Here is a 6,599-nt window from a genome sequence, read left to right as displayed (position 1 = left end):
GTCATGTATGGATGTGAGAGTTGGACTGTGAAGAAAGCTAAGTGCTGAAGAATTGATGCTTTTGAACTGTGGTGTTGCAGGAGACTCTTGAGAGTCCCTTAGACTGCAAGGAGATCCAACCAGTCCATTCTGAAGGAGATCAGCCCTGGGATTTCTTTGGAAGGAATGATGCTAAAGCTGAAACTCCAATACTTTGGCCACCTCATGTGAAGAGTTGACTCATTGGAAAAGACTCTAATGCTGGGAGGGGTTGGGGGCAGGAGGAGAAGGGGATGACAGAGGATAAGATGACTGGATGGCATCACTGACTCGATGAATGTGAGTCTGAGTGAAGTCTGGGAGTTGGTGATGGACAGGGAGGCCTGGCGTGCTGCACTTCATGGGGTCGCAAAGAGTCGGACACGACTGAGCGACTGAACTGAACTGAACTGAATAACATGAGGCATTCTATTTAAAATATCTTATTTAAACAGATACAAGGAATATCAGTGGATAATCCTGCAGGAGCTGCAGGAGACCCTGGTTCGATCCCTGGGTTGGGAAGATCCCTGGAGGAGGAAGTGGCAAAGCACTCCAATATTCTTGCTAGGATAATCCTGTGGACAGAGAAGCCTGGCAGGGTACAGTCCACAGGGTCCCAAAGAGTCAGATAAACCTTAAGCAACTGAGGATGAACTCAAGGAGTATCTACAGAATATACGTATGTCCCACTACATTCACTTATTTTTTAAAAGAGATGTTCTTAGAAACTTGCTTTTTTCACTAAGGAATTCTCTCACATTTCTTTCTTTTTTTTTTTTTAACAGGGATGCTTGAAATTAACATACTTCAATCCCTTGACTTATGGAATTGAAGGGGAATTTTGACGTATCAAATTCAATTTAAAATGAATCTCTGCCTCACAGAACAGCTTCAGTGCTTTATCAGTATTTACTGCCAGCTAGAGCAAAAGATACTATTTTTGAAATTTTATGATCAGAGATTCTGGTTCAAAATGACAGCTGGTTTGCAGGCCCCAAGGGAACCTTCCACAACTATTCATTAAATACTGATGGAGATACAGTGATATGGTTTTAAAACCCTTAGCAGCCTCCTATAGTAATTCTGACAGATAACCTAATATTGGAATCTTGTATGAATTGACACTAATATGAGATACTTAAGAGTTAGATAGAGGAAAAGTGGAAAGATATAGAGCCAGGTTTCAGCTCTTAGACTGAGTCCCTAATCTTCTAAAAGCTTATTTTAGAAGTGGGAAGATGTTTCATATTCTACTGCCACTGATCAACTAACTGAGCCACAGACTCTGAGACAAGCAGAGACCCTCTCTAAAACACTGGTTTGGAGCTATTTCCTGAGATGAAGATTTCAAATCACTGATAATAACATGAAGAACACAGGAAAAAACAGGTGATGGCAGAGTACATTAGGAGGAGAGTGGTAACCTCCCATGGGTAAACTGCTGTAAGTAAGGGCAGAGAAAACAGAACCTGGCCACAGTGCTGGCTGATGAGTGCACTCTTCAGTGTACAACACTGGCTCTGTTGTTCCAGAAAACCTGGAAACAATGTTTGGAAAAACACTTAATCAAAGTAGAGCAGGGCCAGAATATGAAGAACTGCCAGATATGAGGAACTGGACTGGAAACTGTGCACATCAACCTTCCGTTCTTTTACAGATTTGAAAACAGAATCTCGAAATGGTGCCAGTGAGCAGGAAGTGGAATTCAAGGTCAATTCCCTCACCTTACCTATTAAGACAAGAGTTTTACAGACCTTCCCCAAATAGGGGAAGAATATGAAGAAAAGCAAAAACATGGGTACCACACACACAAAAAAAATACAAAGCCAGAGAAACTGAGGGCTAGCATAACAAATTTAATGCTGGTTCTAGATAAAAATACCAAAACATGTTCATAGATATGATTAGAATTAAGAAGGTCAATGCAAGCCTGGTAATCTCTGTGTATAAAAAAATATTCAATAAAATACTTAGTATAAAGAGAAAGCAATTTAAAGAATCAGAAATGCAAATTTTAACAAATATGAGCCATGAACTCACTGATAATTACATGAATAAAAACTACAGTAACAAGAAACTATTTTCCCTATTTTAAGAAAAAAAATTATCTTTAAAAGGTAACATGTACTGTTGATTAAAATACGGAAAATGAGATACTTTCATGCATTGTTAGTGTGACTGCCAAATTCTACAATCATTTTTATTTGGCTGCATGCAAATTTAAAACGTACAAACACTTAAACACAAAACTTTAGTTCTCAAAACCTTTCCAATAATGATACCTGCTAGAATGTACAATAAGAACTGACCAAAAGAACTTTCAGTTGGTGGAATAGCTCTATGTCTTTTCTGTCTGATATCAAGGCCTCAAGCAAGACCTGCTTACTGAGCTCTTGAAACTTAGCTACTGTGCTGACAATCTGGACTCTTCGTTTTTAAAAGAAACATATTTAAATTTAAAAGGCTACATGTGACAGTTGCTACCATACTTGACAAGAAAGTTATAAGTTGGAGAATATTTATTGAAACATTTTTGCAATGACAAAGTAACTGAAACAACCTAAACATACACAAATATGACACAAATTAGTATGTATACACGCAAATTAATGAGGTTGATCTTTATAGATCCACATTAAATAGGAGTCCCAAATATAACAAAATTTTAAAAAACAAAAATACAGTAAGCATTAAAAATATCAACTATTATTATATCAGAAACTGTACAAATTTAGGCATATAATTTATTTATACAAATATATATATGCATGCAAAATAAGTACCAAATAGATTCTTAACTTATGGATATGTAATTTAAGCAAAAAATATGATATTCACCTTTATTTATTTAGTTATGCCTCAATTTTTTTACTTTAATTAAATTTTATGTAGTTTCTAACAGTAATTTTATAAACTCCTGGACTTATGAATAACCCTAAAATTAAATAATCTGAATATTTAATTTCATTTAACAAGAGAGAAAATGATGAATACACCAAAATGAAAAAAAGTATATGAAACTGATAGAGATAAAAGTGGATATTAATGGCAAAAAAATGAAGCTATCAAAAAATGAAAAACAATAGGTGGCTCTTTTAAATCAATTACAAATAGATAAACAACAAGGAAAATAGGGAAATGAAAAGTATACAATAAAATATGAATAAATTAGAGAAAAATTACATTTATGGAGAAATCTGAAACTGAGTGCAGAAAATATTAGTGAAATGATTACAACACTAATTGAACACTCAAAGTCAACAGGCAGTATACAAAGGAGTAAATACATGCCAAGCAAAGGAAATGGAATTATGATACAAAAATAAAAAAATAAAAAAATTGAGGTTTCTGCTTACTCTTTTGAAATAGGACCAGAGTAGTCACAAACTTCTTTCCTAGACAAAAGGAGAAAAAAATATCAAACTAGATGCCTTTATATCTGGGCTAGAGAATCTTTTAATAATTTTATCTAGTTTGATTAGATAAAATTCTGTTCTCAAAAATAAAAATATCTTTGGCTGCCTCTATAGGTACAGAAGCATAGAGAGGTATAGTAGTATATCAAAACCTGAGAAGTATCTATAAAAATCTAGGACAACCAAGTTCTTTGAAAAACCAATTATGTGTGTAGTTAATGAACCAATCACTCAGCAAATTTTCCCACTTTTATCTAATCAGGGAAAACAAAGTGGTCTATATTGCAAGAATTGTTATATCATTCTAATTTAAATGATAGTGTTATTAATTTTAAATAATTTTTTTTATTTTCTTAATTAGTTTTTATTGGAGTATAATGTGCAGACAGAATAAAAAGCAGATTGTAGGATGTCTCTCTTGTATTCCAGAGCAACAGATCTTTGCTTAGGACAAGTTTCTAGAATGGAGAACTGCTTACAATTCTCTACAAGTACTCCTACTTTATGGAATCCATGGAGTTCAAGAGGGATTTCATTCTTATTTGTGACCCAAGTCTCTGTTATATACTTGGGCCACAAATAAGAGCACATACTAAGTATGTGCTTAGTTGCTCAGTCGTGCCTGGCTCTTTGTGACCCCATGAACTGTAGCCCACCAGGCTCCTCTGTCCATGGGGTTTCTCCAGGCGAGAATACTGGAGTGGGCTGTCATGTCTCCCACCAGGGCATACTAAGTATAGACAACCCTACAAACATTTCCATTTAGGAGTCCAGCTGGTCCCCTCTGAAAGATGGCTACACACTCTTATTCTAAGTCACAGTCTGGAACATTCTGGATTTCTTTGTTCTTGCTGAGGTCACAGAGCTCATAAACCTGTGGTCAGAAAAGGTCAGTATCTACACTTTAGCAACAAAGGCAACTGACAATAATACATTGAGATTACTCTCACCGTATTATTAGGTGTCATTTCCTCACTGGGTAAACTCAGGAAGGAACTTAACTGCCAAGACTGACAGCAGGAAAAGGCAAAATCTGATTGCCAGGCCACTGGATATGGCATTAGTCAAGTCCCAGAGGGTGCCAGCTGGTTTAGCAGCCAGATGCTACCAGGTAACATAGTGATCAACTCTTCATGAGTGCCAGAAGATGAAGTCTCAGGTCACAAGGAAAGAATTCTGTCATTTCCAGTGAAGACCTGGATCCTAAACTGAAAAATATATACATTTTAAGAAGTCTAATTCTCACTTGAAAAATGTCTGTTTTCTTGTGTACCAATTCTAAAAAGAGAAATTTATACTTTCTAAATTTCTCTAAAAAAATAAAAAATATTATAAATAAAATATATTATAAATAAAATATATAAATTCTAACAAAAGACAGATGACTCCCTACGATTTTCTAGAAAACCAGAGAATGAAAAATTAAATATATCAAACTTGATTAAAAGCATGCAAAAATCCAAGGAGACCACTCTAGTAGAGAGACAGAAAAAAATTATCCTTTAGAGTATTTCAGCAACAGTTTCAGGCAATTTATTCCAAGATTTCTAGGAGCAGATAATATGCACATCCTTCAAACTGACACTCGAAACAACCGAAATGTAAAACAATTGAAAATGCAAAGGAAAAAAATCCCATTCACAATAGGAAGGTACTTTATCAAATGCATAGCAATAAAATTAATAACAAATGGCAGAAATTATAAAACTTAGCTGAACAACATAAATAAAACTTGGCAAAACAAATCTACATCTACATTGGTATTGGATACACCCATTTGTTTTCAAAATTAATCTAAAATTCATTAAAATACTAAAAAATTCCAGACTTTTTCATATAATTTAATATGATATTTGCCATTATCTAGAAGTGAAAGTCAGTAAAATATCTACATTAAAAATCTCTGAAAAACATTAGAAAAATGAGGTAGACCTTGTCTCATAAGGTATTAAAATATTTCCACTGATTTAGGAAAAATTGAACAATTTAGTTGTATTTAAAAGACATGTTTTTTTAAAATGGCAATCCACTCATGTATTCTTGCCTGGAGAATCCCATGGGCAGAGGAGCCTGGCAGGCCTTAGTCCATGGGGTCGCAGAGAGTCAGACATGACTGAAGCAACTAAGCATGCATGCATGCAAAAGAAATGCTTACTTCTGTGAATTCTTTGTAAACATAATATTTCTAGAAAACTTTTATAAGAAATATTTTGGTGTGTCTGATTTAATTTAAACATCCTTTAAATCAAGAATATAAATCATACTTATATTCTGTAAATTGATTCTCAGAGCTTAGAAAAAAATAGCTGCTGCTGCTGCTAAGTTGCTTCAGTCGTGTCTGACTCTGTGCCACCCCATAGACGGCAGCCCACCAGGCTCCCCCATCCCTGGGATTCTCCAAGCAAGAACACTGGAGTGGGTTGCCATTCCTGGTGCAATGCATGAAAGTGAAAAGTGAAAGTGAATTTGCTCAGTCCTGTCCAACTCTTCGACCCCATGGACTGTAGCCTACCAGGCCCCTCCATCCATAGGATTTTCCAGGTAAGGGTACTGGAGTGGGTGGCCATTTCCTTTTCCAAGAAAGAGACAGAGTTAGTGTAATAAAGTAATTTTTAAATTTCAAAGTGCACGTCAAACATGAGAGAGAATAAAACTGACTGGAAAATATACAGTAGAAAAGTGACTCATAAAACATATCAAAGGATTTCTAACCTTCAGCTAACACATCTAAATTGTTCAAGTTCAGTTACCTATACAAACCTTTCCCCAGGGCATGGCAACCCAGTCCAGTATTCTTGCCTGGAGAATACCATGGACTGAGGAGCCTGGTAGGCTATAGTCTATGGGGTCACAAATAGTTGGACATGACTGAAGGACTAACACTTTCACTTTCATACAAAACTTTAAGAACAACTAAAAGAGGTGAATTTCCTTTATTCATGTTGAAACTCATGGCAAACAATGAGAAGAAAAATACTGTTATAAAAACATATAAAAATATATGCAATATACTTTGGGTGAGGGGTCTTCACAGGTGGCTTAGTAGTAAAGAATCTGCCTGCCAATGAAGGAGACCTGGGTTTCATCACTAGGTTGGGAAGATCCCCTGGAGAAGGATATGGCAACCCGCTCCAGTATTATTGCCTCAGAAATACCATGGAC

Source organism: Bison bison, unplaced genomic scaffold, assembly GCF_000754665.1.
Source record: "Bison bison bison isolate TAMUID 2011002044 unplaced genomic scaffold, Bison_UMD1.0 scf7180017864325, whole genome shotgun sequence".
Taxonomy (NCBI): Eukaryota; Metazoa; Chordata; class Mammalia; order Artiodactyla; family Bovidae; genus Bison; species Bison bison.
This window is presented reverse-complemented; position numbering follows the sequence as displayed.